The following is a 14,420-nucleotide window of genomic DNA, read 5'->3' as shown; positions in this document are numbered from 1 at the left end:
CCCCAGATGGTGTTTCAGTGCATAGCTTCACACTTGTGCAAGTTTCTAAAATAAATAAAGTGGATAGAGATTTCTTTCATAAAATTTTTAACACAGGCAAATTATATATATATATAAAAAAAAGGTAAAATTTGAAGTTGTGGTTGGGGGAAGTCAGGGAAATTTTATTTAAAAGATTTGTGTGGCCACCTGGCTCTATTTGTTCCATTTATTTTTTGCTGTAATTTCAATAGAGTCGTTATTCCATATTGTTGGCATGTCAGGCTTGTATCCCTTGTTACCGACTGATATTTGCTGACAGCCTCTAGTCGGTGACCACCAGATTAAATAATTATTTCACATGGGCGTAATGACCACTCCAGTCTACAAACGTTGACCTAATGACCCCGTCTACCCGGGCACACACACGGTGTGCAGAGTTTCAGAAAACAAACAACGCTGTTTAAAAACTGCTCATGATATCCGATTGGTGTCTGTTCACAGAAATCATTAAAAAAATATGCAGAAGGTGGATGAATAGCTATGTTTGGTATTTTATTTTTAAACTGTATTTTAAGAAGAATGAAATAGCAAAAAAGCACGTTTCTAAATCTGTAGACATGAATTCTTGAAAGAACTCAAGGGATTTGCATTACATTACACCTTTATTATAATGTTATGGTTAACTCTCAGATCTCATAGTGGTACTATGATGAACGAGAAGTCTGTACGCCAGTCCACAGCTTTGCATTTAGAGGCGGTACCGTGCTAGAAGCACAAATGAACCTCGCACTTTCCATCCCGCCTCACTGACACAGACATACCCTTGACTAGGCGTTCCCCTTAAACAGTTATCTGAAACTGCGCCTGATGCATTTTCCAGCTAAATAAATTACAACCCAGAAACTGCTGTAGTAAAATATTTAAAATTAATCCTCGATGGCTCTTCATTTTAGTTAGCTTAGGGCTGCGTGGTATCCGGATGTATCAAGTATCATGTCGCAATACAATAGTTATTTGATATTTCAACTGCAGTGAAATTTTAGAGCAGGAGATTGCATATCATAGTATTGTATGTATTTCTAATACCGGCAATTTTTGAACTATGTGCACTGATTTTGATATCAGTATCTGCAGTATAAGCGATATGCTGATGTATTAGTATTGCTACCAGTATTTTCGTTATTATCAATATCTGTGAAATAAGTTGTGTGAGCAATGTTGAAAATACTAGGGTCCGTAAGTCCTAGTTTTGCATGTAATTTTGTAGGAAAAGAAAAATTGTTTGCTTCAATTTGATAAGATTGGTAATATATCAGTATTTACATAAAAATGCCATTATCAAAGATTAAATATTTGTAATAATTTTTTTTATACTTCCTTAGAGGATGTCCACATTCTGAAAATTCAGAAGTCAGGGAATTGTCTTTAAAACCGGGAAAAGTCATGGAAATTCCTTAGGGATGGTAATTTGAGGAGGAAGTATACTCCGGTATGGTATGCATCACCCAGGCTTTGAACACATTTATTTTTCCATATGGTGATTTTAGTGCATAGTTGTACACACTGTAAAATGGCGTGGGCAAGGTTCTGTTTACTAGTACAGCTTTAGGGATAGGGGAAGCTGGATTGTCTTTATTTCTTTCAGGAAATTGCAAAATATATAAATAATTTTAAAAATTTCATCTGGTAATTTTGTAATTTTTGTCAAGAAAAGTCAGGAAAATTTTTCTACAGATTTGTGTGGACACTCTGTACCATCATTTTTCATTATTTGCATGGAAATGATGAATCATAGCAATGTTAATATTAATTCCATGTGTAAAAATGAGGGACGGGCCAATAAAATCCTCAGTATTTGAAAGATTCTCTATTCGAGGAAAAAGCTTGAGGAAGGAAAATTCATAAATTTAAACACTAGCTCATGTGTAGTTGAAAATGTATACATTGTGAATTCTGGAGAAGCTGTTAAATACATTTTTTTGTATTTGCCACATCTACAATGCTCGGAGAATTTTTTCAGCCCTTAAGGGAACATTTTTTGACACAAAAATATATTTATATATGGACCCGATCAAATCCTTGAATCTCTTGTATTTGAAAGATTTGAGGTTAGAGTGCTAAGAATAATTTTGGGGAAAACATATCCAAAAATTCAAGACTGGCAGGTCTGAATGTACTAGGCATATTTTTTTCTTCATACCTATCCTAATACTACATATTATCATTCCCCAAGATACAGAACATTTGATGTGTAAATACATAATTATAATTACGATATGTATCGATTCTGGAAACTCAGTGAACCAAATATTTAATTGGTAGACTTTTTCAACATTGTATTTAATGTTTAATTTCTCATAAATTTGTTTTATTTTTGAACCTCTGACAACTATATTTGAATTTGAGGGAGAAAATTGGTATTTGACCCCCCCTCCTCTCCAAATCACTAAAAATAGTAATTGAAATGTGGATATCACTTGGCATTATTGCTAGCTGGCTTAGCTAAAAATCAACGTATTTCCGCTGATAATTTGTACCAGGTATATGTCTCCTGTCTGTGTGTGGTGGTTGCTCAGTATTGGTCAGAAGTAAAATGATTTGGCATTTATCTACAACGATGCCTGTGGACAGAGTGACTCAATGTTATTTTCGCTTTCACGCAATGCACATTGAGAAGGTCACAGCACACTAACTCGAAGGAAAATTAAGCATTAATATATTAAAAATTGCAATTTTTAATTTGTTTTTCGAAATGGGCTGAATGTTTGATTTGGTGACCATTTTTAATCGGAACGTTAACCCATGATTCACTACTGCTTAGGTTCAATTCACAACAGAAAATATGAAATTAAAAACATAATAATTGTAAAATATTATTGCATTAAATTTTCAAATATACTTGGCATATTTTGAAATACATAAAAGAAAAAAGGTAGAATAGTTTCGCTACTTGTTTTGAGTTTTTGCTGCTGTCATAGAATATAGTCAATATGATAAATGGTAAGCATTGCAGAGATTTACAACGAATGGCATGGGTTGTTTTACCTTACTGGTCAATCAATGGCTTCTTGGCCATATCGTTATTCTGTACCCTAATAAAAGTTATTTATCTTGAATGTGTTTTGAATTCCTAGAGTAGTTTCACAATTAATTGTACATGATTCAATGTACATAATTATTTTTATATAAAAAAGTTATCTGTTTGAAAAGTTACGTATATTTTATTTCAGATACTTAATTTTCCACCTTTATTTGTTTGTGTTTTAACTCTTTTGGTATATTTATTCACGAAAATGTGTGTTACATCAATATGTTATGAACTAATTTTTCATGACTTAATGTACGGTCACACCGTTTCCCGATACAGGTTTTGTTAGCAATTTTTTTATTTGATGTGTAGCAGTATTTTTGTATGATTGTTTGTAATGTGGATGTAGAAAAGTACAAGGTAGAATTTAAGCACAGTCAGTTAAGTTTAATGAAAACTAACATCTATCTTTGGATGTCATCTGTTGTGTCTCTGGATCAAGTCCACGCATCCATGTGTACCATAGCTTATCATACTTAAGCTATTGAGCTGTTGGGTTGTTATTTACAGTTAATTATGATTTATGGCCTCGCAGTTTTTTGGAGCTGTTTGAAGCTTTTAGCGCTGCATGTTTGAAAAATTTAAATACTCTTGTGTTTTTCTTTTATCATTGAACGCAGATAATGTATCGGCTTAAGCAGTGACATAGCAGAAAGGGTTGTGTACCCTTTTTCAGCAGTTACCATTACATTTTTTTAAAATGCAAATGACATAAATAGATTACCTGTACCATCCAAGGTACCTTTTTTTTTTTTCAGTGGAATACAATATACAAGATGTAAAAGGTATATTTTCTGAAATTTAATGAAAATTTGGCTACACCCGTCCAGTTATGGTGCTATTTTTAGTATGAGCTAGACTCAAAATTGTAATATATATTTAGGAGTTTGTACCCCTGCTAAAAATGTTGCATGTTTAAAAAAAAAATTTAATAGTGCATTTAAGTCAAGAGAATTCATTGTTTGTAAATAAACAAATCCTGCTTTGTAAGCAAGGCACTGTGTGTTGTAAAGGATATCTTGTTATTTTTATGCATAAAGATAAAATTAATTATGTTACAATTTAGAGGGGGAAAAAAATTGTTAACAATTTGTATAAATATTGTTGTTGTTTCGTTGTGCTTTGTTAATCTTAAATTATGTTTGCCCTCTTGAAATTTTATTCGTACAGTTGAAAAATTGATGTTCATTATTCACCATATGATAGAAGTTAAAAAAAAAATTGTAATTCATTCAAACATGCAGTTATGCAGTGTGAAAAGGTTTGTTTGGCCTGTGATGGGTTTTTAAGTTGTCAGCACACAACCAAACGTAATAATTTTGTAAGAAGCAAGTTGTACAGGGAATTGTGTGAATATATTATACAACTAAATTGTTTCAAGGGTAGATTGCAATTTTCTAAGGTTTTCTTGCTTAGCTTGCCTATTTTAGCATGTATCGAAATGTTGGATATTGTTTCGATATAAGTTAAATATACACAGTTAAGTGTCAATTTTGATTCAAGCTGGGTTGCAATTTTCAAGTCCAGCTTTTTTTTTTGAGGAACAATTTTATGAGGTTGGCAGATCTGAAATAGTTATAATGAGGTTGTAGTAGTGATAGCCAACAGGAAACAAACAACAGGTTTCAATTTCAGGTGTTGTTCTTTTAACGACAGCATTTAATTTTATCTGGTTCATTTTCTCTCCTCCCCCCCCCCCCCCCCCCTCATGATTTGAATTAAAACTAAAAATGCAGCGGTGTTTTACTGGTTGTAGCGGTGTTGTCTTTGTTTTGTTTAAAATTTTCGTGATGGTTAGTTGAAAGCACATACCTAGATGCATTTTCAAAGTGGCTTGCTGGGTATAAATTGCCATGGCCAGGAATTAAATTTTTAAATTTTGTTTTTAATTAATTTTTTTTTGCCAGTGAGATGGCCTACAATGACATTTTTTTATGAATATTTTTTAGGTCTGAAAATGAATACTGGAATCATTGTAGGACCGTACAACGAGCCTTCGTCTTTGACATTGGGCTTGAAAACTGTAACTGGAGGACCACCGTTGTAAGTCCCACGGCAGCATGTTGCCGGTGAAAAGACTGTCCTGGTTTGGTGCCTCGTGCAGAAAGGCAGAACCTAGGAACACACACAGTAGTGCCAACTTGATGTCACTCTTAAAATGTGGCGACTCCACTGCGAGATGTTAGTGACGAGAATTTGACACCATTCCCATCCAGTTCGTGGACGGACGTAGAACATTCCTTCACGGGTAAATGAAATCCAAACAAAGGAATAGCTGTCGGTGTATTGTAAAGATGATATTTGAAATGCAATAATGTGTAAAACTTACAATTACTTTGTATTACATAAGTATTTATTTCACTTTTCTTCCAATTATTTTTTTTATGATAGGTGGGTTTGTTTCTGTGCAGGTAGAGAAGGGACTTACTTAGTTAACTATCATCAAAAACTATCAATTTTATTCTCCATATACTAAGTGGAGGGTCATTGCAAGCAAAAATTAAACAAGTGCTTGAGCTTTCAAGACTGAACACCACAAACTAAAGCACCGTTGGCTTATCGAAACTGAGAATTGAAGTAAACGTAACATTTGCCCTAGGGCACACTACGTGTAGTTTCCATGCCTGCCTGAGCGACAACAACGTGCGTGTGGTTGTGAAATGAGATAGTGATGGTTGTAACACGAGATAGTGCCATAACTTTTTTTTTGTTCCTGCTGAACACATGCGCGTGGTGGTATTCAGGAAGCTTAAGTGATTAGTGTGAGCCATTTGAAAGAGTATAGTTGAATAGTTTGTCAGGCTAGTTTTTAATATTTAAAACAGCACCTGTAGTTACTGCATTTTCGGAAGCACTAAGATACTATTTAGACTCGATATTTGTATCTTTACTACATGTTAGAATTGAACAAAAACTCATTGATTATAGATTATTTTCATTCAACCATCCTGATGGCCGGTGTAAGTGTAAACAGCTACACGACTTCGCAAAATAATGTTATACACTTAACTGAACTAACCATTTAATTAAATCTCATATGACAATATGATAACACAGTTTGTTTATTATCCCACAGACAAAATTTGCCACAGCAAGTGAATCATATTCTTTAATTATTGCCTAATTGATAAATTTTCACGAATTCAGAGAATGTAATTTCATGGTTTTTGATTACATTTGCTTTCCATTGCTGTCTGTGGGACTGGAGTTGGCCATTTTGGGTTTATCAGTTACTAAGGCGTATAAATTTGCTATCAATTGTTTTAAAAAAAGTGATACCATTTCAAAGGTGATAACAGGGTCACCCTCAAACAGCCCCATAAAATTTTCTAATGTGTATAATGTAACAGAAGCCTGTTTGAAATACTTATGAATACATTTCAGTGATTATTCCTTTTCTCTTAATTAATTTACATTTTGTTGCTGGACGACGAGTCGTTTTGTGAGGTTTGTTTTCAAAATGGTTCAGGTCAATGTGCATACACTATAACTTACTGCAGTCGAATAGGAATTACGTTATCACATGTCAAATGTGCAGCATTTATGATCATAGCTTTAGTGTGTTTTTAACAGAATGTGCTAGGCTGTAGGATCACGTGGTAATGAAGGAGTTCAAAGGCATAACTGTTGGTGTTTTTTTCGAATAAAAAAGCTCATGTTGGTGCTTTCCCCCCGACTCTTCACGATCTGTTTGGTTTTCGAAATGTAGCTTTTGTATTAGGACGGATTTGCCGCTGAAACTTTCTGTTCAACTTAAAAACTACTGATTAGAGCCAAAGTGTAGGTTTGTTAAAAATATCTGCCACCACAGGTTTAAAAAACCTTCTTGTACCAGAGAGTACATGCCTTTACAGCCGATCAAATGTGTTCCTGGATGTTTTTTTTTTTTTTTTACATAATTCTGTCATCAATGCAGTGCGTTTTTTACATGAAGAAACTTAGAATAGTTATTTGTGTCTTAAGATGTTTTATATAGAAATATTTTACTATATGTTTTGTAGCTAGTTTAGAATTTCTTCCCTTTTGTTATATTTGCTCTAATTATTTTTAGAGTGTTTGTATGTGTTAACATTACTGTCTTCACGTGAGAAAAGTGTTGAGTCAAATCGATGTTATTTAAATGGAGAGTGTGGTTGTTGCTTTGTATCGGTAACATTTTACATATCTCTTTGTCTTCAGACCGAAGGAAAATGAACCAAGTACCTTAAATAGATATTAGTTTTATGACAACTGTACAAAACCAGCATTCTATTTTTATAACAGATGAGTACTGCGTACTTCTTAATATTGTGTATAGTAAAAGCTGCGTGACGACCAACGCACTTTTGGTTTGGACCAATTTCTTGGATTTTCTTCAGTTATCTCACTGTTTAACTTACATGGAAATTTAAGCTGGCTAATGGAGATTTTAGTCACTCTGAAGTATAGCTGAAGTGCCTTATTGTGCAGGATGATAAAGATATATTTTCAATGACTAAAAGTTTAAAATTAGAAATTTATTTTTGTTAAAAAAAAAGGGTTTAGTATGATTTTTTTCCAAACAATTGACAAATGTCATACATTTGTTCGTCGAACTGATAAATTATTTCAACCCAGGTAATGTTATATAAGTTTTATTCATTTTGTGTAAAAATTATAATAAGGTTCAAATCAAGAGTGTGCATAAAGGCCGTAAAAAAAAGTTTCTTGATTTAAGACTGTGGAAGGCTGAATGTATGGCAATGTTTTATTAATAATGGCTGTGTTATAATAGTTTTGTAGGAATTGTTGGGCCATATATTTCAGCCTTTCATTTTTTAAGTCAGTCTTTATTATTCACCATGTACCTTATTAATGAAATAAAACTATATTTTTATATAAATAGAAATATGAATACTGAATATATTATATTTCTTACAACCATTCCTTTTTTGTTGTTCTGTCATATGATGTTTTTGTATGAAAGCATTTGCACGACTCGGTAAGCAGATGGAATGTAGTTTTATGTAAATGACAGTGATTACTGTCATTAAATAATTTTCTTGTGTGTAATCACCACAGGTGAAAAAATCTTTATTAACATATTAAAATTAGTTAAATATTCATTAAATTTATGTGCAAGGTGTTTGGAAACATAAACATATTGTGTTTTTAAATCTTTTATAACTATATCAAAAGTGTGCAATTATTTTGCTGGTTTCTTTATGTTGCTAGAAAATGTGTTAGGATTTTCATTTTAGACAAAATATTTTTATTTTGCTTTTGTTTGGCACTAATTACACTTGTAAAAAATGGCTTGTTAATGTCTTTATATAAAAAGGTATTTATTTATCCTCCTCAAACTGTTCATCAAATATAATCAGTAAACAAAACTTTTTGTAAGCAAGTATGACTTTACAGTAGTCATAAATTAGTTTTTAGTGATTTTTTTTTCCACTACACAGTTGTTTGACTGTTAAATAAATTATTATTCAAAATGATTCTTTTACTTGTTGCTGTCTGTTTTTACAGTTTCATTCAAACTTTTTTAAAAAAAATATTGTTGTTATGAATGAAGATTGATGAGCTCATGAAATTGTGGAAAATTTCCAAACACTGGTTATGTTAAATGATGAAATACCACTTTTACTCCGAATTTCTTGACATGAATTTAGTTTCTGTGTGTCAAACATTCTCTAAAGCTTTGAGGTACATGTAACTTTACATCAGTACGTTGAAATCTGATGTCAACATTGAACAGTTACATGTTTAAATTAAAAGTTTGAATATTATCAAAACAGTTTTGCACATGTCGTAGAATTGGTAAGGTTTTATGAACTCTTATTGAATGCTTAAAATCTTAAATCTTTTTTTTCAGTTTTCTTATATCTTATATAAAAAAAGAAACTTTTTATTGCTAATTATTTTATGAACATGATGAATAATTTCCATACATCTTGTGCTCTCTTTTTTTTTTTTGTATTATCTAATGGTTACGCTTCTAATTTATAAAAGTGTGAGTTGTGATAATTTTTTTATGTTATCGAACTTTTAACCTGTAATAAGTGATTTTATATGATAAAACTTTGTAGACGATAAGAATAAAACTACTTACAAATCTGTAATGTTATGCTATATTTACTCAAATACCATGTGTACCGTACTGGTTTAATTTATATTATTACATGTATAATATTATTTTCTTATGTACCTATATAATAAATAGTCAGTTTTTTTTTTTTTCAATCCAAATTTCAATATGCCAACAATATGGAGTAAATTATGTTTCTTTGTGATGTATTGTAATATTTATCTACATGTTTCTTTGGGACATGTATTGTAAAGTGATGAATTGCAAAACACTTAAATAGTCAGAAGTGACTTAAAATAATTGAAAAAAATTCTAACTCTTAGCAATACATCATTCTGAAACTCTTTTAAGTTTTTGAACAAACAAAATTTCATAGCAGCATAGCAATTGATAAGTTTGTTTGTGTTCTCTGGTGGTTTTAAACAGGCTGTGTCTAAACTGCACTTCATAGCTTATTTATGCTGGAAAGAGACGCAGATTCAATGGTGACTAGATTGCATGTTTCTTGTATGCTGTTCATACAACATGGTTCATCCCAATTTAACCTTGAAGGGTATTTCAAGTTGTTGTTTAACTTGAGGTGAACTTTGATACATTTTGATATCAATATTGTATATAGCTGAGAACACAAACAGCTTAATACGTGGTGACCTTCATGCATTATTAGTGTGCTTTGCCTACTGTCATTCACAATGAACACAGCATCTTTGTGCTTGATACTTGACTTTACATAAATGTATGTCCACAAGGATAGTAGCTCAAGGCAACTAAATGCTCCTCGTAAAAAAATTTAGTTTTGCAATTCTTTTAAATCTAAAAAATACATAGCAAGTTACATGGCTACCAAAACTGCCACCAAAGAATACTGTTAGTTTTGCGGTATTATTTTGAAATGAATACAAGTTGCTATGCATGCTTATTTTTTAATATTGCATAACCTACATATGTAAAAAAAATGTATTAGGTTTTTTTTTTAAGTAAATGTTAAAACTAATCTTTAGTATTCAACCAGTTCAAATATGGTATTTGAATAAATATCAAACAATGCGTATGCTTTAAATTCATAACTCTAAGTTGTTAAAATATTTTTAAAATTTCATGTTAAAAATATGGTAATTTTAAATGTAAAAGCGATGGGGGATTTCTTCCCTTATGCAGTGTCTTATACAGGAACAATAGAAGCTTTACACCAAGAAAAAAATTCTAAACTATTTTGTAACGGAAATGCCTGCCATAGTTGTTTTTAAAGTACGTACATCATACCTTTGTATTATGCACAAAAAAATAAAGTTTATTTGAAACTTTAACTGAGTTTTATTCAAACATTATAATGACAGAGACTGAAATGTCGAGGACTAAACATTTCTAGAATAACTAAATTGACATTTTAAAACATTTCTAAGTTGATGATTCAGGAATTTTTAGAAGTATAGTGACACATTACATAGACTTGATTATGGAGTGAATAACCTGGGTAGTTGCAACTTCTTGTTCGGTTCGTCATACACATCACATGGCAATCGTACGAGTTATTTTGGTTGCCTATCTTTTTACAGAGGTGTATTTTTTGACTAAAACATTCAACTCTTATTAATATTATTTTATATGACTGAAGCATAAAACTCTTATTAGTATTATTTTATTATTATTAAATTTTGTATTTTCATTATTTCATTTAGGTTCTGAGTTAGATAATATTAAAATTGAATATATAATTCGTAAGTAGTAATAGATTGTAATTACTGTAAGCTATGTGGGTAAAAAATGAAAATTCACTAGAGCTAATGGCACCAGTGGCAAATAATTTCATCTTTAAAATTTTTATTATAATTGATATCTATTTTACAATGATATCAATCAGAGTTTTTTCACTGCCCAATGTTTGGCTGCAAAGGAAAAAATATTGGTTGTCTGTAAAGTCGGTTTACGTACGATAGTTTAACGTGACGTCATAACTAAACATTGATGAAATGATTGCATACTTTTATGAATAAAATTGAATCATTTTTATTGAATTATCACTATTTTGTATGGATACAAAGAAGGAGTGAAATGAAATCTACGATTTAATTGATAAATTTACTTTTATTTGCACTCATTGATTCAAATATGTTTATTACTTTAACAAAGAGATTATTTTAACTATAACTTTTATACATGTTTGCTATTTAACTTCTTCCAATCTGTTTTATTCTGTTAAGGATAGGACGATGATAAGAAAAGTAGGAAACGAATGGGAGTGTTTCAAGTTTAATGTGCCTCGAAAAAGTCAAATCGATGGTTGTTCCGATCAAGTGGAAGAGAGATAGATGCGGCGCAAGCGTACAATGAGCGTAACGGGACAATGTGCGTAACGGGACACTTTTCGTGCGTGCAGCCGGCGTTCATCGATTTATTAGACGTCATGTCAAAAACAAAAAAAACTCAGACCTAGGGATCAGTAGAGACCTTAGAAATGAAATAGGCAATATGAGAATGACAGACACATAAACATATACCTATATAAAAAAAAGAGATACAAATTATAAATGATTGTCAAGAAAATTACAACATAAAAAAACATGATCATGGTTTGAAGACTTTAAAGAATCTAACAAAAAATGGTAAAAAAAATCAAGCACAGGGGACACAATGAAATTAAACAACCAAGTTAGACATCACAAGACTTGAAGAAAATGTCAGAATTTGGAAGACTCCTTTTTTAAAGCTTTCATATCTTACCTCTAGTATCTGAATACATTGTCTCATTACTTAATGTTTCTATAAAAAAAATTGTAAAATTTGTAACATAAGAATGCTTTCTTACTCTGCAAGCTAGTTATTCAAAAAGCTGTCTCGCCATTTACAAAGATACTTCTTGACAGACAGCTTTTTAAAGAACAAATTCTAGAGATCTTTGTGTCCTATCTTGTCAATAAATATTTGTGTTATATGATAGCTTACAATCAACCTATATAAGAAATTATTCATAAATTTAGTTTTCTGTTGCATGTTTTAAATTTTACACATGGTTTATAGTACCTACAAAGTATGTACATGTATACACTCATAAAACTAAGCCCATTCAGAAATGCCAATTACTATTTAATTTGTGTTCCAGAAATTCATTTACATTATTACGTAGTATTAAACCTTAAAGCGTTCCCGACGCTTAGAGTGGGCCATGTTCAAGGGTTAGTAGAGATTGCGCTAAGGGGGATATGTCACTCTTCCACATGGGTAACTTCACGCCCAGAGAATAGAGTCTCCGCCGAGTCCGTATCCCCTACAGGCGCGTAGGAACCGGTGGGGCGACCCAGGCGACTGCCCGGCCATAACATTTCATGGCCGGGCAAAGTGATGGTTTTGCCCGGCCATTGCATCAGATGAACAAGAGGCATTGTCTTCATTGCAATGCTAAGTGGTTTTGTGGGATTTTCTTGTCTGTGCGTTACCTTTTTCTTAAAATAAATTAAGACTTTTCGATAAGTGTACAGGCACCATAAATACGGCAACTGTTCTTGTTTTCTTCTAAATATTCACGTTTCACAGTGCTGATAGCGGAAATATTATTGTGGGATATAAGACCAGTAAATGATTCCGCTCGTTGCAGTAGCTTACGCTCCGTTTTTGTCCACCCTTGTCTACCTGACCTTCAGACCCTTGCATTCACCCCGCCTCGTTTCTACCTAACGGTAACGACCTGACGTGCAGAGCGCTTTCCACATCAGTCATCATTCAACAGCTGTACGACTTGCTTTTAAGTCCAAGAAACTTTGTGAGCCGTACTACAGAACTGTTTAAAATAAACTTATTTATCTATAGTATCGTGAGTGAGTAGTGTGGAATGGCAGTGATGAAAAACATTTAGGGTTTAAGGAGAAAATTTATAACAGTATTTTAATTTTTGCGGCGTACAATGACTCAGAAAAGAATCAACTTTTTCTTCAACAACCGTTCTGCACAGTCCTGCAGTTCATCACAACCACCGCCTAAAAGGCTGTAATGCCTGTGAAGACAAAGATCCTAAAGAAGAGTTGGATTCCTTTATCTCAGGTATTACTTTTGAGCAGTTTAGACTGAGACAAATTTTTTTATGATCCTGAAAACCATATGTAATATACCTATTTAACATTAAAGTTTAGTATGTTGGTACATTATTTTTTTCCGCTCGTCGCTCGTGATTATTCCATCAAGTAATAAAAATTTTTCTTTGAATCTACAAATCATTGAACAAGAATTTATCAAGCATATTTGCAGTTATTTTTAAGCATCTTCACTCGCCTATTCTGTGGGGTTCGCATTTTAAACTTATTCTTAAGGGGAGTCTGACAGTAAAAAAATTAAAATATTGACTTTTTTTAATTTTTAATACCAAAATAAAATTTTTACTTTCCTGAATAAAATGATATGAGTGTTATTGCGAAAAGCTTGTTTCCATCTTTATTTTTTTATTTTTTTAAAGTTGAACTGCATTTTTCGAAAAATTAATTTTTGTGACTTTAAATTTTAAATGTTAAAAAAATTATTTTGACCTTTCTGAATACATACAATGTAAATACTTTCTAGTACTCCTTTCAATAAAAAATACAACGAATAGTAAATTTTCAAAACTTTGGAGCCTTAATTCAGATTTAGTTGATGTATAGACCTTTCCTGTATTGACCTTGATTTATTAAGTCTGACAGTAAAAATAAAAAAATAAAATGTTTTTTGTTCATTTTTAATGTCAAAATAAACTTAAGACATTCCTGAATAAAAATATATGATTGTTATTGCAAAAAGTTTTACCATCTATATATTTTTAATTTTTTTAAGTTGAACTGCATTTTTCTAAAATTGTTATTATTTTTTAACTTTCAAATTTGGAATGCTAAAAAGAAAAATATTATTTTGACCTTTCTGAATACAATCTTAATACTTTCTAATACTTCCTTCAATAAAAAAATATAATGAATACTGAATAGTATATTTTCAAAAATTTGGAGCTTTACTTGAGATTTGATTGATGTATAGACCTTTCCAACTTGCCTTAAATTTCTGCTAGTAGTACATTCTATTTTTATGTACGAAAGATGCTTAAATAGCACCATTTTGTTCCTTAGAATACAATTTTTTTTTCTACCGGGAGAGAGCCCCCGGACACCCCCTTTGTTAAATCCAACACTTATAATGATACTCTCTTTTGCCCCCCCCCCCCCCCCCCCCCCAATTAAATATTTGCTTCCTACGCGCCTGGTCCCCTAGACATGGCACCTATTAGTTCACTTAAACATCTGAAGTCGAATCCCCGACCACATCAAAGCTAATATGAATATTCAC

The sequence above is a fragment of the Bacillus rossius genome, chromosome 15 (genome assembly GCF_032445375.1).
Source record: "Bacillus rossius redtenbacheri isolate Brsri chromosome 15, Brsri_v3, whole genome shotgun sequence".
In the NCBI taxonomy this organism is placed as follows: domain Eukaryota; kingdom Metazoa; phylum Arthropoda; class Insecta; order Phasmatodea; family Bacillidae; genus Bacillus; species Bacillus rossius.
This window is presented reverse-complemented; position numbering follows the sequence as displayed.